Raw genomic sequence first — 25,059 nt, 5'->3', positions numbered from 1 at the left:
TGGCTTTTGATAGCAATGGTATGCCATTCCACTCATGTGTAAGACAGAACAAGCCAAAAACCGCAGAGACATAGAATAAGTTAAATCTTATGGTTGGGTTATTTTCTCCTCTACCAACCAAATAAAATTAATGAGTAGTATCAGTAAGTAAACAACACTGAGTAGGCCTGGGTTGCCAGAAGCTCTTTTTCTGTTCTATAATTTCAAAATCATTCAAATGCTATTCAAGGTGCAAGTGGGCATGTAAGAATCAACACTTTATAAATCAGAAGGCGAGAGAGAAAACAAGTGAAGACATAGTTTTATATTTTAAAATTCATTTCCTCTGAAAGGCTTTGAAACTCTAAGTTTTTGAAAAGCCATAAACAAATTGCCTTTCAATATCCACATAAACATCTGTAAATTTGAACCATTGTTGAGAGCAGATTCTGTTATTGCAGCACCGATCAAAACAACATAAGTCAGTAGAGTAACAAGAAAAAAAACTTCTCCTGCCCTCCACATTTCCAACATGTAAAACTTTCTCTCAGGTTGCATGCAGCAGGAAACCATGGATTAAGGAGATGAACCAACAGATATCTGTCAAACAATTGTTATGATATTTTGAACTAACCTGCCATTTAATATGGAAAACCAAAAAGACCCCAAAATAAACTCTCTCCACAAGACATATTCAACAAGCATGAATGAAAGGGCTCAATAGAGCTTAATGCAGTATAGGAAGTTTCCAACAAAACCAACTATGAGCTTCTAGAACATGCCGTCATTTGCTAAAATAAGTAAGAATGTACTCTGGCTGCTATTCTTAAAAACATCCCCATCTGGCCTCAGCAAACAGGAGAAAAGTGATGCAATTTTCATGGCACCCACAGCCTCAAACCCAGACACTCATCACCTAGGTGTTAGCACGCCCTTACACAAGGCTTCTCAAATTACTGCTTCCCATCAAGACCTGAAACTGGCTCCCTTTAACATCTGTTAATCTAATTGGTTCCTACGAGCCCATAACAATTAAACCTGTTGTTGCAAGGAGCAACAGGGAAAGGGGATTTTATATATCCACAGCTGGGCTGTTAGCAGAACAAATGGGACTATATCTTACTCAAGGGCTCTCACCAAAATTCAGTTACTAACTGTGAGAACAGGAACAAGCCTCAGATAAAGTTGATGGCCTCAGCAAGGGGGCTAAACTCAACGTACTGATTAGCTCCTCTGTCACAACAACAGTCACAAAAGGGGACAAAGGCTGCCCCGTTTCTCTAGTCATCAAATACAACGAAGTTAGAGAAAGGGATGACTAGCTATAGCAAAGATGGATTGAAGAACACATTCAAGAGTAAACAGATTTTTTGCATGATCTATTATGAAGCTGACAATTTTTGGTTAGCCTGTAGTAAGAAGGAAAAGAATGTAACCAAAGTCCTTGTTAAGATTCAAAACATTTTTTTCAAAAAGGAAATAATGCAGCAACTGAAGAAACTGAATTCTTTACTTATGCAAAATACTTCATCGTGTTTCAAGAAGAAATAACTTCCCCCCCCCCCCCCCCGTAAGAAATGAAAATGAAACACAGTAATGCCCAGCTCAGTATCAGCTCTGGTCCCTTTTCCAGATATTTAAGAACATCTCAGTGTACTCACAGCAGACTGTCACCCTCAAAAGGAATTTTCATACATCTAAGCAATGTGAATAAAGGCTTACAGAGCAGGAGCTCTAATATACTCAGTATCATTAGCCTACAGAAGAAAAGGAATAAAAACTTTGCCCTGCAGTTTTCTCGCAGTGTACCAGATTAATAAAGTTTATTTCTTATCCCTTCTACAGGCTAGTTTTAAAATGACTTAATAAAACTATGGTTTTGCTCTGTGCTCTCTGCTATACTTTCAACCATAGTATTAAGCCTAAAGCAGTTGGGCACAATGCTGAATTGAGGTGACACAATCACAACCCTCAGAAGTTCCTCAGAAGCTCCCACAGTAGTCCAACACTCCATGTGCCTCACACTTGGACATCTGAAAGTTCACTAGCTCCCATCTTAGGGTGTGGGAAGAACAACTGCTATTTACTTTGTGGGAGACAGAGAATTAAGCTTTCAACCTTTGTTTCTTTGCTCTCTAGCCACTGGCTTTTATTTCTTTAATTCTTTTGCTTGCTTATCATCCTTTTCTTAATCTGTTCCTCTAATTTTCATTAACCATCGTGAAACTCTAAAAAGTCAACTTGTAAAAACAGAAATGCTTTTAACAGAGGAGTTGAGAGTTGGTAGTCAGAAGTGAATGCAGAAACTTTTTGCTTTTCCAGAGTATTATTGAAGAAGATCTATGTATCTGAAAACCCTTTCCTTCCCCCTCCCACCCCCTTTTTGGATTTTTCCTTAGACCATCACTACTACAGACAATTACTACATTCCAAAACTTCAGCCAAGAAACAATTTCTTTCCTCCAATGATTTAATAATTTAGTCATTTTGAACTGGACTCAGGCAATGTTAGAAGGTTGCTCCTGGTATGTGGCGATATTTGATGCTTTAACAGGTAAAATTATTAAAAGTGTGCCAACATAACCAGATTACTTCTGAGGATACTCAAATACCTGGAACACACAAATACCTGGAACAAACTTTCTGACAGGCTTTCCATAGGTTTAATGTTTTGAGCTGTGCCTCCAGACACATTTGGAAAGAACATAACAGTCTTTCAGACTGTCACAAAACTTGCTAAAAACCATGATTTTGCACTCCTAATCCCTATTTTACCACTGTCAACTAAGCACCATCCTGAAAGGGAAGTTATGGATTTTTAAAATAATTTGCTGAAATGCAGCACAAATTAGTGTGTTATTACTGTCCATGAATTTCCTTTAATGAGAAGGAACTATATATATAGATTGGTCATTAAAAGAAGCCAAAATAAATGGGATAAAGACTTCCCAAGAGAGAGTCATGGCATATGGTCCACTTTCTTTTGATTCACTTAGATTATTTCACATGTGGACAAAGCAGCATCACCTGTACATTACACAGCCTTAGTATGCTAGTAGTAACACTGAGGTAGAGTCGCTCCAGCTGCCAGGAAAACAATAATATAAAAAAATACAGTAGCAAATAAAAAGAATGTGATAACTATCCATGAGAATGCCGGGGAGGCAGACTTAGAAAATGCTTTAATTGCATTAAATATAATGTCTTTACATATGCCCATGCAAGAGTATTTTATTATCATGCATCTAATGGATGTGACAGTTTTAGGAAGAAATATGAGTAATAGTAGCCAATTCATGAGGGAAATATGCTCAGCACAATCTGGAAAACCAGTTGGACTTCAAGAGATGTTTTCAACCTCCCTAATATAGAATTTCTTTTTGTTCTTCTCAGATTCAACTTTTCCAATACATGAAAAAAAATTATCTGCAGGGAAAGATTTTTCCTTCATTTAATAAAAACCATAAATCTTTAGAGATTATCATTTTGTTCACTGTCTACTGCATTAAATTTTACCCCCAAAAGAATCTTTATGAAAATATTTATCTTCCTGCATGATTTCTGTTCAAAGTGGATTAGAAAACCATCTGGTAAAGGACAATGGCAACCTTCTACAAGTAGACAAAACTATTTTGCTCTAGGGAAAAAACAGATTTAAACAGATATAAAAAGTACAAAACCAAATAAAATAATCAGCCTACATTTGGTACAGCAATTTTTTTCAATTACAGCAATACAGATTTTTATCAAGCTTTTAAATTATATTTCATCAGAATAACATTTAATATTTAGAAACAGCAAAATACTTACTTTAAAGGCATTTTTCATGGGCATCTTGAAGTATTTTAGGAGGCATATATAGCATAAGATTGACCCACCTTTAGGTCATGTATGTTACCTCACCTCCTCCCATCCATTCCATGGCACTGAAAGTTGGTAATGTTCTCTCACTGTGGTATAGCCCTTTTCTCAAGTCCTTCTGCACAAAATAGCAGGGATCTGTGACTACTGTTCTGAGGGAAGCATTACCCCTTTGCAGAATTGCAGCAGATTGATCAGACCACAGCACTCAACTGTCGGGGATACCTTACTACCTGTATTAGTAGATGTCCTTGATTAAGTCACATCTGTTATCTCATGCTGATTTAAAAATCAGTGAAAGAATTCTGGTGGTTCCCTGGTGTTTGTAACAAGTTTAGCCAGCAACCTTTGCTCATCAGGCTGGCCAGTTCTCAGTTTGTAACTATCATTTAATGTTTTTTCCATGGTCTGCTTCCATAAGTTATTGGGGAAAAATATATTGTATTCTTACGCTTCAATTCCACAATTTTAGATGCATAAATTTGAACAGCCATCAATAGGTTATTTTCCAGCTTGCTTAGATGCTGTAATACCTTCCTCCATTTAATAGCCTTGGGAAATAATCTAACAGCTCCAATAGTTTAAGTAAAAAGGGCCAGAAGGATGTAAGAGAACTCCTTCATGAAGAAAAATGGTAAGACAGTCTCAATAAATGCAAAATGAATTCTTTATTTCAAGCAGCTCAATTCTAGTTGGTAATAAAGTAGTTGGCTCTACCACTGAGCTCTCTGTGCACTATAATGTAAATCTAGTCAATCAGGGTTGACAGGTTTCAATGAAAATGTTGGTGAGTTCTGTCACAATTTATATAGATTTCACTGACAGTTTCTCTTTAAGAATATCTCTTCCCCCAGACATCATGATAGCCCTGTTTTTAAAAGAATTATTTGCATGCATACTAGGATAACACATCTGCTTATCTTCAGACATGTTGAGCAACTCACAGATCCTGCACTTTGGAAACAAGTCAGTATACTGCAGTATGTGGTAGAAAAAAGAGGGTGGGGGGAAGGAAGAAAGGTAAAACATAGGCTATTTAGCACATCTGAAAATAAGCTCAAGCTCTTTCTAGTTCCAGCAGCTGCCTATAATGGAAAAAATGAAGACTGTCGTTGCCAAAGAAATGGGCAGTAAGAAATAACAGATGTGAAATTTCAGCAACATCATTGGCTAGGTCAGTTTCACAGACGGCTAGAGAGCCAGGGTCCCTGTTGGGCTGCAGCATTCTCAGAGGCACACTTACTTTTTTTTTTGCTGCTGAACTGTTGTTCCTCCTGCTTAGCTGAATTCACTCGGCAACCTCGCCCATGAATGCAACTGACAGGAAACGTCAACGTCCTCACAAACATGTGTAAAGGCTTCTTGCTTAAAGTTACTCACTACATTTTCCAAAATCATATAAATATTTCATGTCTCTCTTCCCCAGTCCCATTCACTCCTCTTTTTGTTGCATGGAAACTTACAGTGAGCAAGGAAGACAGGTCTTTCAACACAGTATCTTATTACATGAGGCTCACAAAGAAAGCAAAAATCAATGAAACCAATCTAATCTGTTGCATACATTTTTAAGAGAAAGAGCGGTGAGTGAAAAATGCCCTTCAAAGATTCAACTCCAATTACACAAGTAATTTTCAAGGACAAATCAAGTTTCTTGACAGTGTTTAAAGGGGAAATTATGAATATAAGGTCTGTAGAAACTATCACATCAAGACCAGCTCCTGTCATCCAATTTGCAGGGTTAAGTTGACTTCAATTTAAATTAAAATTAAATAAAATGTTATATTTAGACATCAGAAATATGCCTTGAAATTGTAATGCAGATAACAAAGAAAACTGTTACTTTTGGAAAAAAAAAAACAATTAAAAAGTTGTATTAGAAAAAAATGTGAAGAACAGTGAAGAACACCTAGTATCAGCAACTAACATCATCAGAACTGTACCTGGGCTGTCACAACCACTGCAAGACACTCTTCTGTTGAGTTGAAAATATGGTTGTAAAATGTAGCTCTTAATAAGCTAGGTTTCCATGCTATGTCTCATCTGGTATATTTATTACTTGTTGCTGAAAGAAACAGCATCACTCTTCCAGCTGCTTATTGTGTCTTTGTCCCTTTTGTTGCAGCTAGTCATTTCTCATCCACAGGACAAGCCAGGCCAGCATAGTTTCCTGATTTACTTTTCCTTTACTAGCAGTTAGGGGGCTTTATTTCTGAATCAGCTGCTTACCTTGAACTCACCTTGGAACTGAGGACTGATGCAAGTGAGGGAAAGAACAGGCTGAAGTATCCCTTTTGGCATCAGCCTGAGTTGCACAAGACCAGATGCAATATTAAAACATGCTCTGGAAAACATTACTAGCTTTCTTCTTGTAGAATGAATATTCAAGTGTCTTCAGAATTCCACATAACACAGTGAGTTTCTGAGAGCTAATGGAAAACTCTGCAAGGAAAAATTGTAATACTACAGCAAAGGACTCCACAGGGCAACAAAGCCCAGTGATAAGAACTAAGGCTCAATATGTGGACAAATGGCCTTGCAATCTAAGTTGACAAGAGGAGTAAGATCAGTACCTTTCCTAATATCACTTAGCAGGTTAATAACAGAGGCAGAAGTCAAATGCAGGAGTTGGGACAGGCAGCTCTAAGCCCTACATCACACCTCCTCCTGTAGCAGCAACTGCTATTTATTCACTGCTTGTGCTACAGCATCTCCATGTCAAGAACCACACACTAGGTTCCAGAAATAATAACATGAAAATGAACCATTGCATTTGCTACTCTGTAAGCAGATTATTAGTTCAATGTGGTTTACACTATCTGAAAGTTCCCACTGCCTTTCCAAGAACTTGAAACCATAATATTTTTCTAACTCAGTAACATGTCCTTTCTTCCCTCTAATGACAGACAAAAAGAAAGAAAATTGAAAAAAAACCCACTTTTATTTTTGTTTCTATTAAATGGAAGTGAGATGCAATTTGGAATTAGCATTTTTAGATCATACTAAAGCTCTCCATAGAAGGAGTAAACCAAGATGAACTATATATGAAAAATAAAAAAGAAAAGGCAAAGCAGAGACACAAAAAGGAGATGGTTCAAAGAGGAAAAGCAGTATAGTGGCATTAATAAATCCAAATTAATACAGTGACACTGGTCACGTATCTATTTTTTGCTTCTAAAAGTAAAAACTCTGTGCTGTTACATACATAGTACAAAACTGTATTGATATAAACAGAACCACATATCCCAAACCAAACACAAATCCCCAAAATCAATTATCTCTCCTCATCTGTATTCTGCTATTAACTACATGGATTTAACACACAGAGGGAGACCCTTTACTCACTTCAAAACTAACAGGTTTTCTATTTCAGGCTTAAGATATAGCAGGACTTAATCAGAAACACAAAATATCATTCCTGAAGTCATGAAATACCATCACATGGCAAACCACAGCACAGAGATGGCAGTTAGAACATCTTGAGCAAACCACAGCTTTTCTTCCTCTGATGGTTATCACACACAAGAAAAGAGCTGACAATAGACACTCTGCTTGCCTTCCTTCATCTCGATTTCGCCCAGTTGTTCCCAAGGCAAAAGCTCTCCAAGAATCTTATCTAGGAAAGTCAGGTAAGTGTATTACCTGAAGAGGAACAGGGCTAACAAATAAAAACATATATTTTAATATAATACAGAAGAATATATGTCACATTAGCTGGCAGGTTCCAGAGTAGCTGCAATGACAGAAGTCCATAGCCCAAGAATGCACCTTTGTATCAACCTCTGTCAAAAACATCAGCAAGTGGCTGGTGAAACTTCAGCTATTAAAAGAGAGGATCAAAAGTTCACATCTTCAATGATCTCACTATCACCCATCAGAGTTTTGAGGCTAACACTCCACAAGCACATTAACACCTGCTGTTTTTCAGAGATGCCCAGGACCAGCATCTAGCACAGCATCTACTTTTGCTGCGTCATCTCACTGGAGTGTGGATTACCATCAGCTGTGATGTGAGGTCCTGGAAGGATCTTAGCACCCCTGCAGTAAGCAATCACTTCTTGGCTAGTATTATATGGAAAACAAAAATAACTTGTGCTTTCTTGCATAATACAATTTCAGAGTCTAACAATCATATTTATTAGAAAAGGCATTATAAGCTTCTATCCTACTTACATTACAACAAAAGGAGCACACACAACTGAGGAACTATGAGAATGCTCAAAAGAGTAAGCAAAATACTGAATATTTTATTAAGAGATTAGCAGAAGGTAATTTGAATCTTTAAAGTCTTATCTTAGTTGTTTATTTATTGCTTCCAGTTACAATCTTATTTATTATTTTACTACAACTGAAGATTTTTATGCAAATAAATGTTTAACTATTTTCAAATGTTTCCCCAAGACAAATTATACAATACCTTTTAATAAAATGCAGACAAAATAACTTTGTAGTGTTCTAGAGAGAGACTGTATTATTTACATATTTTGTTATGAAGGAGAGGCTATAATTTCAATTTTCTTTTAAGCATATTAGATCCTCACAGAGTTTATCTTATCATTTATGCAATTTTATCATCACCACTACACTTAGCCCTGTACACTGGTTTCCACCCTGCTCCTGCTAACAGTCGCTCAAGTTGCTTTTTAAGTTTGGTTACTAAAGCACATGCTAGCATTTCTGTTCTGTTTTTAAGTGTCATAGGACTCCCCCTTAATTGGTCTGTAACACTACCCAAAAAGCAATTCTAATTTAATAACAGTCTCTTCAATTCTTAAGTATCATGTTCTTAAACAGCATCAAACTTGAAGAAAAGAATACCTGTATTTTTTGTTGAATATAGATATATGAACTGTCTGTAATGCTTTCCTTCCATCTATCCACTGATAATAACATGGATACAGGAGTTTAGTCCTGGTAATTGTCAGGCAGAAGAGGATGGGAACACAGGGCAGATTAAAATATAGGCAAAAAAGAATTATACAGAACTAACTGAAAAACTTTAAATTCACTTATCTAGTTTTTCTAGTTAAATACTAGCAGAAATAGAGAGGATATAGTAAATATAGACCCACATGAATACAAATATTCTAAACTGATAGATGCCTTCCAAGTTGTAACTAAAGGCTAATTTAATTAAGAGCAAACATACTTTTCAGAGGCCATTACAGGGGAAAAAAAAAAAAAAAAAAACAAGGCAAAGGCTTTTCACTCCATTGGTCACCAGCACATGGAACAAAATACATGGGTTCTAAACACTTGCTGCCAACAGTACTGAAATCAACAAAATCCCTTAAATATTAAATATTTCTAATAAATTGGCCCTGCCATAGAAACCAGAGAACTAGAAACATTACATTACTCCAAATAATTATCTCTTGATAAGAAAATGCAATTGCTTTTTGGAGATATCATGTTACTCTTCTTCCTTTGGCCTCTTTTCCTAGGACCCAGCAACAGGACAAGAGGAAATGGCTTCAAACTACATCAAGGGAAGGTTCAGGTTGGACATCAGGAAGGATTGTATGACTTAAAAGGTGGTTAAACACTGGAATGGTTTCCACAGGGATTCCTTCACTGGAAGTGTTCAAGAAACAACTGCATGTGGCACTGTGTGTCCTTAGATAATATGGTGGTGTTTGGTCAAAGGTTGGATTCCATGATGCTGGAGGTATTTTCCAATCTTAATGATTCTATGATTCTCTTCTGTTACATGATTATTAACCACAAGTAACACTGATTTTATCTGTGCATTTATAAGGTTCTCTTTGACAGCCAACACCTACAGACAGGGAAGTGCAAATAATGTATTTATAAAAAGATTACAAAACTCAATTTTTAAAGTATTTGAAGTTTTTAAAGTTCTTCCTTAGATCCTTCTTGCACTCTTCTCTAGTCAAAATTATACATATTTGGCACACACAGTGCAAAGAATCAGTGACACGCATAGGGGATCAGGAGAATAACTTTACAAAGGATACCACAGTTTGCAGAAGCAGAGTTAAAAACTAAAAAGATTGCAGATTAAAGAAAAAAGGATTCGGCTTGTAAGTTGAATTCAGTAAGTAATTTATTAACTTACTTCAGATATTCTAGAATTCTCACCTGCTAAATATATAAAATTGCATTACACCAAAAAGCCAATTCAGGCATCATTATTTTAATACCATAGGTCAAGTTACCACTTCAATAAGTATAGGTTGAACTGTTACTTTAAAGTTTTTTCAAAGTCAGGGTGATATGAGGAGAGGCTCCATTTACCAAGATCAGCCAATGAGACTACCTCATCCTGTCCTTAAAATTTCTGCTTAAAAAAGTTGTCTGAATGTTCTGAACAGGAACTTGGTGCTCAGAAGAAAATATTCAAAAGGTACAAACTACTGAACATCTTTCATCTTTCCTTCACAGTAGTAAAACTTTAGCATGTGAAAACACAGAAAATATGATCAGAATTTCATTTACTCACCACTGTTCCAAATCTTTAGGTCTTACTCAACCACTTCAGATGCCTGGCAATACCTATAGAAATAATTGATGCAAAATATAAGAAAGGTACAGGGACAAAAACATCAAAACAATATTCACAATTAGTACTGGTGGCTGGAATGGTAAAAATGTTGCTTGTAAGAGATTATATGCACATGGATAACATTTCACTACCAAGCCACTTTTGCTTGGCTAGAAACATTCTAGACATTACTCCAACCATGAAGGCACTAAGAAAAAGCACAAACCCTGGACTTCAGGAGAGTAGACTTGAGAGTCTTCAGGGATCTGTCTGGTGAAGTAGCCATGGGATAAAGCTCTGGCTGGGAGAAAGGCCCAAGAAAACTCACTAATATTCAAGAATCATCTCCTCCAGGCTCAGGGACTACATCCCAACAAGGAAGCGAGGCAGAAATGCCAGGTCTGCATGGATGAACAAGGAGCTCACAGACAGATAAAAACCAAAGGGCAGAAGCAAGGACAGGTAGTCTGGGAGGAATACAAAGAGAATGCCTGAGAAGCCAGAGATAAGGCTAGGAAAGCTAGAGCTCTGATGGAATTAAACCTCTCCAGAGACATCAAGAACAACAAGAAAAGCTTCTACAGGTATGTTGGTGATAAAAGCAAGATGGAAAAATGTGGTCCCTCTCTGCAAGGGAACAGGAAATGTGGTTACCCATGAAGAAAGCTGAGGTGCTCTATGAATTTTTTTGCCTCGGTTTTCACTGCAAGTGCTCCAGCTACACTGCTCCAATTGCAGAAGGCTAAGAAAGACATGAAACTACTGGAGAGGGTCCAGTGAAGGACTACAAAGATCATCATAGTATCATAGAATATCCTGAGTTGGAAGGAACCCACAAGTAGAGCCCAGCTCCTGGCTCTGCACAGGATAATCCCCAAAATCACTCCATATGACTGAGAGCATTGTTCAAACACTTTCTGAACTCTGTTAGGCTTGGTGCTTTGACCACTGGGGAGCTTGTTCCAGTGCCCAGCCACCCTCAGAGTGAAGAACCTTTTCCTGATATCCAGGAAACACAGCTTCCTGCCAGTTTCCCGTATCATATCACTGCTCAGCAAAGAGATCAACACTTATCCAATTCAACTTGTGAGGAAGTTGTAGACTGCAGGGGACTGGTTAGGGGACTGGAGTATTTTTCTTCTGAGGAAAGGCTGAGTGAGAAACCACACACTGTAGGACAAGATCAGGTTTGCAACCATCCTCAGGAACTGAAGGTGCACAAGTCCATGGAACCTAATGGTGCAGAAGTCCATTAGAATGGACTTCTCAGAATGATGAGATACATTCCGAGGAAACAGGCCACTATCCATCACATTTGAGAAGTTGTGGCAGTCTGGTGAAGTTCCCATTGACTGGAAAAAGGGAATTGTAACATCTGTTTAAAAAAACAAGAGGGGAAGAAGAGTAAGACTACAGGCCAATCATTCTCACCTATGTGCCCACCAAGACAATGAAGAAGATCTTCCTGGAAACTATGCTAAGTCAGATGGAAAATAAGGAGATGACTGGTGGCAGTCAACATGGTTTCACAAAGGGCAAATTATGTCTAATCAATCTGGCCTTCGATGACGGGATTATACTGTCATAGAAGAGGAAAGAACAACTGATTTCACATACTTGGACTTGTGAAAAATATCTGATGTAGTCCTTTTCCCTAGATTAGAGAGATGTGGATTTGACAGACAGACCACTCAGTGGATAAGGAATTGTCTAGATGGTTGCAGTCAAAGAGTTGGCATTCAAAAATCATGTCCAAGTGGAGACCAGTGCTGGTGGTGCTCCTCAGATGTTGCTTTTGGGACCACTACTGTCTAATGTCTTTGTCAGGGACATGGACAGTGGGACTGAGCACACCTCAGTAAGTTTGATGATGTCACAATGTGTGGCCAAGACACTGGAGGGCAGGGATGACATCCAGAGGGAACATGATAGGCTTGAGAGGGTGGCCTGCGCAAATTTCAAGCTCAACAAGGCTAAGTATAAAGGTCTTGTACATGGGTCAGGGCAATCTCAAGCACAAGTATAGTCTGGGTGGAAAGTGGATTGAGAGAAGTCCTAAGAAGAATGAACTGGGGCTGTTGATGATACAACAGCACTTGAAGCACCATCTGAACTTGAAGCCCAGAAAGCCAATTGTATCCTGGACTGCATCCAAAGCAGTATGGCCAGGATAAGAGGGAAATTATATCTATTCGTTCTCTTCTTGTGAAACCTCACCTGCAGTACTGCATCCAGCTCTGGTGCCCCCAGCACCAGAAATACGTGGACCTGCTGAACTGAGTCCAGAGGAGGGCTGGAGAACACGCACTGTGAGGACAGGCTAAGTGTGCTGGAATTCTTCAGCCTGGAGAAGAGAAGACTCTGGGGTGTTTCCTACAGGCCACCTGATCAGGAGGAAGCAAATGAGACCTTCTACAAACAGCTGGAAGTAGCCCCAAAAACAGTCCAGGAAATTCCTGGAAAGCATTTATGACAAGTGCCTGTCACAGCAGGGGATTCTACGAGGAATGCTGTGATGTTCAAACTCATTTAAGAAGTAGGGAAGGCCTCATTGGAGGTGTGAAGGCTGGGGGCAGCCTTGGCTGCAGTAACAATGAGATTCTGAAGTTCAATATCTGGTGAGGAGAGAGCAGGACAGCAAGTAAAATTGTAACCATGGGCTTTCGGAATCTTATTAGAAGAATCCAATGGAACAGGCTTTGTAGGAAATGGAGGTCAAAGACAGTTGGTCTTCCTCCAGGCTCAAGAATGATGTATACTGATGAGCAAGAAATTGGGAAAATAGGACTAGGGACCTGCATGGATAAACAATGAACTCCTGTCATTAATCTAGAGTAAGCAGGCAGGAAATACACAGGAGATGGACGCAGGATCTGGCCATTTGTAATTAATACAGAGAGGTTGTTAAATTTAAAAGAAATGACACAAGGAAAGCCAAGGCCAAACTAGAATTAAATCTGGCCAAGGATGTCAAAGACAACAAGAAGGACTTCTTCAAATACATCAATAAAGAAAGAAAAATAGGAATGATGTGGTCCTTTTGCTAAATGGAGGGAGGGACTCTTGTAGCAGAAAATGAAGAAAAGGCAGAAGAAGACACTTTATTGAATGTCTTCTTTGCTTCAGTCTTCATTGACAAGACCTACTCTCAGGGTTCTCTGACCCAAGAGACCAGGGTCAAACAGTTCTGGAGTGAAGACTTTCCCTTGGTCAAGGAAGATTGAGGTAGAGACCATGTAGGTAAACTTGACATCCACAAATCCTTATGTCCTGATGGGATTCATTTACAAGTGCTTGCAGATACAACTGCGAGGCTGCTCACAATGGAAGAAAGCAAAGGTCAACCTTGTGTTCAACAAGCGAAAGAATGAGGATCCTGGGAACTATCAGCCAGTCACCCTCACCTCGATCCCTGGAAAGGTAATGGGAGCATCTCATTCAGAAGGCTATCCATATGGGTGATCAGGAATAGTCAGCATGGATTCATTCAAGTTAAATCCTCCTTGACCAACCTGATCGCCATCTTCAATGAAACCATCACCTGGATGGATGGGAGGAGAGCAGTGGATATTGTCTACTTTGACTTCAGTAGATTTCCTCAGACAAACTCAGGGATGTAGGCTGGATGAGTGGACAATGTGGTGGATCAAGAACTGGCTGAACAACAGATCCCAGAGGGTTACAATCAGTGTCACAGAATCTAGCCGGAAGCCTGTCCCTAGTAGTGTCCCGCTAGGTTAAATGCTGTACTATTTAACTTATTGATCCCTGGCTTGGATGAAGGGGCAGGTGTCTCCTCAGCAAATTCACTGATGATACAAAGCTGGGAAGAGTAGCCAATACCCCCAAGTGCTGGACAGGCTGAGGGAGCTGGGCCTGTCCAGTCTCGAGAAGAGACAAGTGAGAGGGGACCTCATGAATGTCAATCAGTATCTGAAGGGAGGTATCAAGACAATGGACCAGGTTCTTCTCAGAGGTGATAAACAGTAGGACAAGAGACAATGGCCAGAAACTGATGCACAGGAAATTCCACCGAACACGAGGAAGAACTTCTTTACTCTGTGGCTGGTTGAGAACTGGAACAGATTTCCCAGAGAGGTTGTGTAGTCTTCCTCACTCTTTTGTCTTTTCCTCACAAAATCCGTTTTGTGATTATGTGACCTTCTAGTAGACTTCCAGTGCCTGAAGAGGGCCTAAGTGAAAGCAAGAGGGTGACTTTTTATAAGAGCAAGTAGTGATAGAACAGGGGGCAGAAGCTTTAGACTGAAAGAGGGCTGTTAAGATTAGATGTAAGGAAGAAATTCCTGTGAGGGTGGTGAGGAACTGGCACAGGCTGGTCTAAGAAGTTGTGGATACCCCATCCCTGAAACTTCCAAGGACAGGTTGGATGTGGCTTTGAGAAATCTGGCCTAGTAGAGGATGTCCCTGCCCATAACAGGGGGCTGGAAGCCAATAACCTTTGAGATCCCATCTAACCCAAACCACTATCATCCTGTGATCCTGTGATTCTATGAAGCAGTAACACATAAACTAAGCACATACAAAATCACATCTTTTTCTGTTCCTCTATTTTACTAACTAATGAAAATCCATTCAAGATTATTTGTATATTCTGTGGCAATTTATAATAACCCTTTAAATCAGATATGACTTAGGAAGAAATCCAAAAGTTCCCAAGCCACTGCAATAAAAACCTGAACTACATAGCCTGGTCATTCCAAAAATTAACCTCTAAACTTCTGTCACCCTATTTCATGGAATTAAGCAAGGACAAACATGAATTGTTGTATCTGAGATGGACTAATACTTTGGAGATACTGGGCACTGGCTACCCAGAGCACACTTCCTTAACTGGAACTGGGAATCTGGGCAGAAAGTGGTCTAAACATGAGCCAACAGTTAGCCTTGGCAACAAGGAAGGTCAAGAATATCCTGAGATATGTCTACAGGCTAAGATCCTACAAATAGACTATTATTCATCTTCAGCCAACACTTTCAGAAATCTTGAGCAGTTTTGTATCCCCACTACCAAAAAGTAATAAATTAAGGTGACAAAAGTAAGGTTAGGTCTATTCAGCAATACTGAAATACAGAATTTCCCACAGTAATAGCAAAACCTGCATTTTTATACATTCATCAGGACAAGATCTATGAACAACCTTTGTTCATAAATGAACAAAGCGAGACAGAAAGTCAGTTCACTCTTAGTGAAGATGGCTTAACAACAGAAAAAGCTGGTGCAGAACTTCCAACAAAGTGTGCTTCTGAGGACAAAGGAAAGTGTACTAAGCACACTGCAAAGTCAAGCATAGCTTAAAATGGCCTCTGAATTCCTGTCACATCGAATATTCATTCAGGAACAAAAAAGGGAACAACACCAAAGACACCAACTGGACCAAGCAGCTGTGATTTCTTCAACTTTTCTGTCTCAAAAACAGTTAGCATGGCAATGAAAATACAGCAGTGTTAACAGAGGCAAAGACTATTTTCAAGACAAAAAAGGGCCAAACTGTTTTCCTTAAACTCAGTACCAAAAAATGCAGGATCAATTTTAAGAACATGTAAACAAACCTGATTGTCTGCATAATCCATTAGGTGGTGTTTTTATGGAAAATTGCCTTGCTTGGAGTCTGAGCTCCCTAAAAAAGAGTAGTACAGGCAGGGTAAGACAGGATCAGGGCACAGAGAATGCTATAGAAAAGCCTCTCTTTCAGAGCCATCCACTTGCCAAAGGCACAGCTGTGTTCTTCCTCATGGGCGCACAAAAACTAAAAAAATACCAAAACTTTGAAAAAAAGAGGAAAACAAGTATTATATCTTAAAAGTCTTCTTTTTGTCACCACATTTGTGACAAAACTAACAAGAAGACAGTCCACACACCTTCCATTACTCCATCACCACACAGGCACCTCCGTTATGCTGCAACACGTCAAATCCTCCCAAACAAATCAAAACTGGAAAAATACATGTATGCTTTCATTCTTTCTCTCAGGAGGTCTTGCAGATTTTGCAATAGCTCAAACAGATTTCTACAACAGCTAGCAAAACCACATAAAATCTGTTTCTTCCTTTCTACTCAGCTAGACGTAAGTTTGGTTGCATTAACTCCACCCCCTCCGAAAAAGGTGGAAACACTACATTCTTCATTTTTAGCTCCTTCTTCATTTCCAAGGGATAAATGTCTTAGCACAACTAAGGGAGAAAGAGTCTCTAAAAAAAGCAGAGCCATTGATTTAAAGTTCTCTTATTTACAGTCAACAGGAGAATCAAATATACTGGATACTGCTAAGAGAACACAATGTGTTTGGTAACATTCCCATGTCACATACCCTGTCTTTGTACACAGTAGGAAGTGGGTATACTTAGCCTACTCAGAACAAATACTATAAAAAAAGAACACAGATATATCTGCTGTATCTTAAAACATCCTTTTCAAGTAGCTTTTTCTTCAGATATACTACTGTGTGATACTTCCATGTATTATATAACAGCAAGTACTGAAATCAAAGAAATATTTGCTTACTTCAAGAAGGTTTGTATGACCAATTATGTCACTATGAATAGAAATAATGTGTTCAATGGGTTCTTTGTCTTTTGCTATCAACGTAGAACATAAAATAAAATGAAAAAAGAAAGTAGTATTTCATAGGCGTCATTAAGGCTACCTTCAGAAATAACAGCAAAACAAGAAGGAAAAAATATGCTCCTTAGGGATACACTGATAGGAGGTTTAAAAAACTACTCACAAGTAAAATTGCCCTCTAAATTAATGAGAATACTTAACACCATAGGAAGCTAACAGCTCAAGATATATAACAGATTTTCTTAACATTTCTTCTCAGGCTCATTATTTTTGCTTTAACACAAATCTACAAAAGAAAAAAGATTCCAGTTTTTCTTTTTCTAATACCTACCTAATTTGTTCAATCTAGAAGATCATGCTATATATCTATATCTGTATGTAGTTTAAAGAAAATTTAAAAGTCATATAGAGCAGCTTAATTTACAAGCTGCTTCAAAGAGAACAAAAAAAATAATCCTATTTCATACTACAAAAATATTTTCCCCTAATGCACCTGTCCTGAAGTTTACACTTAATAAAAGCCAGATGTACTTCTAATACACTGATCCCTGTTTTCTCAGTGCACCACCTTAACCAAGAAAGCAGTACAGCATAGTTTTATACATCATTAAAATATTTAAACCAAATAATATATTGTTATAATCCTAGAAATTCTCACAAAACCAAACAGAATAAATACAGAAGTATTAAAAGACCTGCACTGTACATGAAAGATCCCTCTTAGCTTTTACCTAATACAATAACACTGAGTGGTAAAGAAATTAAATTACATTTCTTAAACAAGCCAGTCATTAGCAACCAAAGCAAAAAACATGCAAATTTGGCTCTAGTAAATTTCTTATCTAAAATTTGTTTTGGCTTCTAGGGTTTGTTTCAGCTAAGTATAAATCTTTATTTGAAGTTTGCAATATAGAACATCAGCCATGAGCCTGATCCTACATTCACTGAAGTCAGTGGGAGTCCTTATCTTTAGCATTATCCACGAGGATAAAAGGACATAAATTGTTTATTTTAAAGGCAGTGTAAAAGCACTTAACAAGTTCACTTACAACATGCTTCTTGAGTTGCATCTTTGAGTCACAGGGACTACAAAGCAAAACCGCAAGTCCCCCTCCCACAGCTGCACTATGAGTTACACCACAGCTTCAGTCTTCCTCAGCACAACCCTCTACCAACTCAAGGCAACCTAAGCTTTGCAGCAGTATCTCTACTAAGTACATCAACAGCCACTAAAATTGTTCTTTGGCTCCATTTTGGCCATAGAGCTGTTCTAGGCGGCCACCAGAGAGAAGAACCAGACAAGAAGTGATTCAGAAAGCAGCGGCACCCTGGGGCCAGCACTGCCTAACAACCTGTTATCTGCACGCAGATGATGAGAAGGACGGGTCCCATGGGCAGCCCAGTGACCATCAGACACAGGCAGACTCCAGGTCAACACCATAACAGTGGGGAGTGGCAACACAGCTCTAACACGGACTGATGGCACCACCCTGAGCTAAAATACACTTCTGGATCTCCAGGCAACAGCATGGGCAGAACTCAGGGAAGGTTGAGGCACAAGAGTGCCCTGGAGCCCTGACATGCGGTTGCTAATCAAATGCTCTAACCAGTGGCATGCTCCTTAGCAATCATTTGTAAAGTTCAGGCTATTCTTCCTAAATGTCAGCTGGCTTAATAAGTAACAACTTTTGATGAGTATTTATTAGCATTTGAATTATTGCTCCCAGATTACCACACACTGGCCTGTAAAATCCTAAATTTACAAACAAAGCTGTCTTCTGGCAGAAGTGGAAGAGAATGTTGCCAAGGGAGACAAGACAGTTATCTTTTCCTGAAGGTCTAGAGATGGCAACTGAGGAGTTTTGTTATATCATAAGCAATTAACAAATCCTTTTATTTAATCTGTACCACACATGCTCTTTAAATCAACAGCTGCACAGTGTCCTACTCCGGCCAAAATTATAGTCATAGTATCATCATGGTGATGTGACTATTACAAATCAATGAAACAATCACTAGACTGCCCAAATTGCCTGATCACATTCCTGCATTTTCCAGTAATGATGCATTATGACTGAATTAGGAACCCAATTGTTTTGTGGTTTCATCCTAAAAAAAAAAATTAAAAAAAAGGCTTAAGCAAAATCCTTCTCTCCTTCTCAAATAAAAACAGACATGCTTTAACATTTAAACTTTCCTTACATTTGGGACAAGATATCTAACAAAGCAACTAAACACAGAATTAGGGAGGACAACCTGAATTTTCTGCAGACCTCTGAAAGTCCTGAGCCATTTCTATTCAGCATGCTTTTCCAGCTGGACCTTACAAGCCTCTGATGCTAACCCAAGGAAGAGGAAACGAGCTAGCCACTGCTAACACTGCTAGTGTTAAAGGGCATATTTAATTTGCAGATGGAAGAATTAACTAGTCATGGGGATGGTAGGGATTGAAGAGCAACTAAAAAATACACTAACTGTACTTTTGCATACTACAGTGATGCTTTTTTATGCCTTTGAAATTTTTGTCATTTTAAGCTTTTTCTGAAGCAAGTTTACTTAAAACACTGCTAGAGAAACAATCTTTTCAGAAATATTCTGGCAATACAAACAGAAAATCTAGGTTAGTTTTTCATGAAGTAAGTAACATCCGCTTCAAAGACTTCACATCTTCACAGTATGCACTTTGAAAGAAGTTATAAATATCCTTTAAACACTTCTAAATAATTTTTAAGTTATTATTTAACATCCATTTCTGAGTAAAACTGAGATATAAGTTCTTGATCATCTGAAAAAGGAAGATTTTGACAAGAACCTTTCAAGAAAAAGAGCAGAGGTAAGAAAACTCTCTAGTTCTATGTCAGAGGCTGATGACATGATGAAACAAATTCACAAAAATTAACATTAACAAATTAACAAAACATAATAGGAGGAACAACAGAAGTGTAACAAGGGAACAAACTCTCTTGCTAAAGGCCCTCTCATCCAAAGATTTTTTTTAAAGTATATTAGCATACCTCCCAATCACTTCTCAACAAAAAAGTATTAAATAGCTTGAAACTGTCTCAAACCCCCCTGTTAAAATCAATACATGCAATCTAAACCCATTTAAAATGTTCTCAAAGTATTACTCATCAAAAATGCTGTTTCTCATTTGAGTTCTATCAGCACCATACAGATCTATTATCTGTATCCCAGGCTTTTGATTATTAAAGGCAGAAGACAACTACATTTATTAAGGCTTGAAAATGTACACAATATCTACATCAACCACATCCACAAAGCCATGTTTAAAGAACATGAAACATTTAGCCACTTATTTCACTCTAGACAAAGGCTAAAAAACGAGATGGGGAGTATAAAGATGTTTATTTTGAATTTTATTATCTCTTTTTTTCTTCTGCAAAGCATATAAACAAAATAATATCCATTAAAGAAAGTTATTTTGAAAGAAAACATGAAAAATTAAGGTCAAGCAGACCTCTCCAAAAACAAAGAAAAGCAAGAAACTGGTTACTTCACAAAGCAGAAGCAAAACAGCCTCAGGAAATCCATATGAAAGATTTGTTTAAAGACTATATAAACTCTGGTCTAAGCTTCACAGATCTCTCTAAAAGTCAAGCTAAGAGTCAACATGTCTCTAGAACATAACAAACATTTCTGAAAGATCCTTTTGTTCTCTCCATCTCTCAAAACACTGTATTTTGCTATCTCAATAGGAATTAACATTTTAATTGGCTTTGACCATTTGCTTACTACCAGAATAAACATAATGATGAACCTGAAGGTGAGAAGTTAAGGAATAGCCAATGAGGCAGTTAGGCGGAGAACTTTGTGGGAGTCAGGAAAATGCATCATTACTAATATCTTCAAGTTTTGGGGGCAACTCTTATTTTCATGCCAAAAGCCATACACAGCTGAGTTCACAGCCTTTTTACTTACAATGTAAAATAAGGCTAAACACCTAAGAGAGTTTAAAAACTTTCAAGGAATTACTATAAGCCCTGAAATACGACATAATCTTGTCTGCATAACCAAGGTCATCAGATTTAAGAAATGATAAATTTATTAGATTCTCTCTTCACACCCCCACTCCCTTTATTTTATTTTAAAGGCTCAGGAAAGCAAATTATTTCCAGGCTACACAGGATCAAGTAACTGAAATTCATCACATATAGGTAAGCTACACATTTTAACAACAGATTCAATTTGACAGCAGCAGAAAACGCAGATTCCTATGAGGAGGTACTATTTTTCTAGACCTATACATATTTCAGAGGGCACTCAGACAAGGAAAAAGTATAGTTCTTTTTCCATGAGTTTTCTTACCAAGTAGGGAAAAAATATTTCAAAGAACAAGAATCCAATGATTCCTTAGGTCTCAGTGACCTTCAAATGTACTGATCCATAATAAGAACTCTGTAAAGTTGAAGCTCTAAGTTTCAGAGTCCCCAAATAGTGATCCTTTCTCCCCCAAAACCAGCTTTCTGAAGTAGTTATATGAGCTGCCTTTTCAAGTATTTTTTCCAATGAATGCTAAGGTTAAGAGCACAACATGAGTAGGTTTTCTGACATAATTGCTTTCTTACAGTTTTCCAGCAATTGAACATGGACTTTAAATCTCTTACAGGCAAAGCTGACTGGTTTAAGTAATAGTTTTTGAAAGCACACAAATGATATGCAGCTACTTTTCAGTATCCTTTACAGCATTAAAAGAGCTCTCAAATAAATGAAAATTTAACATACATACACAATCTCTCTTCCATATTCATCCACATAATACAGTCCAGCTCCATTCAGATGGTCCCCTCAGATTTCGGCTCTCTAAAAAGATCTGAATAAAAATATCTGAAACAGACCCTTGTCTTGTTCATATATTAGTACTGTTTCAAAAGGGCTGTTCAGAGGATGAAGACTGAGAACAATGCAAATTCTCCACTCCATGCTCAACTAACAAAGCATCCAATCAGTTCCCACTGAGTTCCAGTTTGTTTCGTGTCCAGATGTAAGTGATTAACAGTACATTGTTGGAAACTTAATTCCACATCTGTTCTTCTGTGGGACTTGGAAAACAGATGAAGTTCTCTGACAATTGTTTGCAGAGTAGATAATCGCAAGCATGTGTAATAGTATCCCAAAGTGCAAAACACCATGGGTCTAAGAAGCTTTTTTTGCTAAATGTTTTTGTTGCTTTTCTAAGTAAGATAAAAGAGTAAGATGCTCTCAGATGGAAATTATTAATACATTCTTAAGAAGTCATCATCTATAACTAAGCAAAGCAAAATCTAGACTTTCTTCCTAAAGATCATCACTTCACATCCCAGTATTCTACCCAGTCAGCAAAAATTCATTTTATGAATTCAGGTAACTTTTAAAAGTTATGCAGAAGCAGAACACACAAAATACATTGTTTTGTCATGGAGCACTGTAGTAGCAAGAGAATGTTCAGGGCTGTAACAGTATGACAGTTGGCATCCTTTGAACAGATCACAGATTCAAGTGATATGTGTGAATTTTCTTTTGATCCCTAGAAAATGTGGATAAGCACAGAAAGGAAGACTAAATATCAACTCTTCACTGTACTTGCCAAAACAAGTGCAGACAACATCAAAGCATGTTGGGAAATGTCAGGCTCAAGAAATCACTTTTTCTATAACTACACAGTTATACTAAAGACATCTGCCAGTTTGCTCTGAATGCTTAGTTCCATGTTTGCTCAAGAAATGATGGAACAAATTACAAAACAAACGACCCACTAATAGCCATTAAATGTAACAAGTGCTTCCTCCAGTAAGTCCTCAAGACAAAGAGCAGTAGAAATTATGAAAACATCCATCCAAATTTCCTCTGTATTTTAGTCAACTGGCCTAATATTTCTACTGACCAGATACTTCTAACTACTTTATTTATGGTCTTATGATACCACCTTGGACCTTCATCTGACCTCCACATACAACAAGCACAAGAGTTACATTATCTACACTGACTGAGAAAACTTCACAGGGAGGTCTCAGGGTAGATGAAAGACACCATTTTTAAAAAATATCTTCTAATTAATTCTGGGATTAAAGTAAACTGCTGAGATTAGCTCATTTTGTCAGAGCATGGTGCCAAGGCTGTGTGTTTGATCTTCTAACGGGCCATTCACTGAAGAGCTGGACTTGATGATCCTTGTGGGTCCCCTTGCAACTCAGAATATTCTGTGATTCTGTATCTATTAGTTAGCTGTATATAAGAATGCCCCAGAGAGGCAAGGGCCAAAATTTCAGTCCGGTCACACACAGAGAAACCAGATACTGCTGCCAAGGGCTACCATGGTACTGTAACCTTCCAAATATTTGGTGTTTTCTTAAAAGGGCACATGCCTGAGATATGGAATTACCTTGCATTGGAAAAGGTGTTTTCAAACATTCCTACACAATCATTATGATGAAAAATACAGATTAAAACAGAAGCTCAAAAAAACTCCAAAAATACCCAACCCAAACAACCAAACAAAATCATAACACTTTATTTGTAAAATAAGAAGAGTCCTTATTTTGAGTTCTGTGACACACACACTCCCCACACTCCCCAGTACTAGTGAGAGTGGAAACCAGGTTAAACCTGGGTAACTGCTCCATGTCACCAGTGTGTCACAGCAGATGGAGCAGATGAAGAACAAAAATGAGAAACACAGAAACTTCCTAAAATGAAAACACAGAAAAGGTGTGGAAGAAATGGAGTTCAAATAACAGAATCAATATAATTTATGTAAAAATAAGTTATTCAGATAAGGAAAAAAAGGTCCATCTTCTACAGAAAAGGACAGTGATGGGTTCTAAAAGTATTCTGCTCAACACAATTGGTGACAATTAGGACAGTCATTTAAAATTCATATGATAACCAATTACATGAATTAGAAGGCATGAAGAGGATGCATTGCATGTTATAATTATAAATTCTAATTTTCATTATGTAACAGAGAGCATCAGAAAAGCAAGATTTATAATGCAGAGCATGTGATCAAACAGCATTGTGCTTTCAAAGAAATGTTCCTAACAAATCTGAACTAAGTCACTACAACATTAAAAGGATAAGCAATATGGCTTGGCTAAAGCTTAAAATACAATAAATATTCTTATTTATACAGAAAAAATAGGCAGGTTATGCAGATCCGATTACCATGCCCATCAACATACTGCAAACAATAATGACTTTGAGTTTTATTCTATGATTATAAATATGTTTATGTAAAGAATCACTGAAGGCTTTCTGAGGCAAGTAGAGATCAGAAATGTTACTAACTGTCTGCAGAGAGTATCAGGTGAACAAATGAAATTCCCTGCTACACATACAATCCTGCTTATGTCAGGACAGCACCAAAGCTAAGCATCCATGTTGCTTGAGTTATGCACCAGTCCCATGCAAGTCCACTTCAGCTACTGGGAAATGTCCCAAGGAAGGGTCTTGACTCTTCCATGTGCTGTGGGCACTGAAAGAGAGGTATTTTTATTTTTTTAACTTGAGTACCCTCTGCCAACACCATTTCCTAAAATACTACTGCATATATGTGCCACATCCCCATATTTATACCAAAAAGGCTACAAGCATATCCACTTTAAAGACTGCAACAGGACTTTTCTCCAATTGTGACCAAAAAGCTAAACGAAATTCAGTACACATACGAGTCCCATGGGTCTCTTCCACTTTGTCCTTCTGTAATTGTACTAAAGCTTGTCTGGAGTCTCTCCCTCAGGCATCTGGAGTTGACACTTCTCCTATTTATCCAGCTAAAGAAAGGTCCCCTGCTTCTTCCCTGCCAATACCATGAAGAATTTAATGTATCAGTAGGGACCCGAAGCTTGAAACTTGATCCAGTATTTTTATAAAATTATTCACAGTCAAATGAAAATGATTGCACTAAGTTTTTTGACTTAAGAGCAAAGGGTTTCCATAGAGCAATTTGGGGCTAGATTAAACCACTCATGTTTCCATCGGTGGGGGAAGGAGGAAAAGCACCATAACATGTAGCCATCAAATTGATTTTAATATCCTGAGACAGAAAATAAATTCCTGTTCAAGTCCCTTCACATCTTCTTAAAAAATCACTGCAGCTATTTAATGACTCCTATGAAGTAAGGAATGAACACAAAGC

The 25,059-nt window shown here is 37.9% G+C and overlaps 1 protein-coding gene across 9 annotated transcripts in view; it reads right to left on the bottom strand.

The window, feature by feature from the left end:
* Window positions 1-25,059, bottom strand: part of LHFPL2 (LHFPL tetraspan subfamily member 2) — a 133,220-nt gene that overhangs the window by 50,211 nt on the left and 57,950 nt on the right. For 4 of the 9 annotated variants that reach the window (XM_077790225.1, XM_021547256.2, XM_021547260.2 and 1 more), the window contains one exon: window positions 10,301-10,353. The exons of 2 other annotated variants lie outside the window; for them this stretch is intronic. The gene's annotated coding sequence lies outside the window, so the exon portion shown is untranslated. Of the gene's footprint in view, window positions 1-10,300; window positions 10,354-15,913; window positions 15,982-25,059 lie in introns of all 9 variants that reach the window. 3 more of the 9 variants (XM_021547259.2, XM_021547261.2, XM_077790227.1) reach the window with 2 other exon arrangements.

Source organism: Lonchura striata, chromosome Z, assembly GCF_046129695.1.
Source record: "Lonchura striata isolate bLonStr1 chromosome Z, bLonStr1.mat, whole genome shotgun sequence".
In the NCBI taxonomy this organism is placed as follows: domain Eukaryota; kingdom Metazoa; phylum Chordata; class Aves; order Passeriformes; family Estrildidae; genus Lonchura; species Lonchura striata.
The sequence above is the reverse complement of the archived record's forward strand: the minus strand, read 5'-3'. Positions and strand labels throughout refer to the sequence as shown.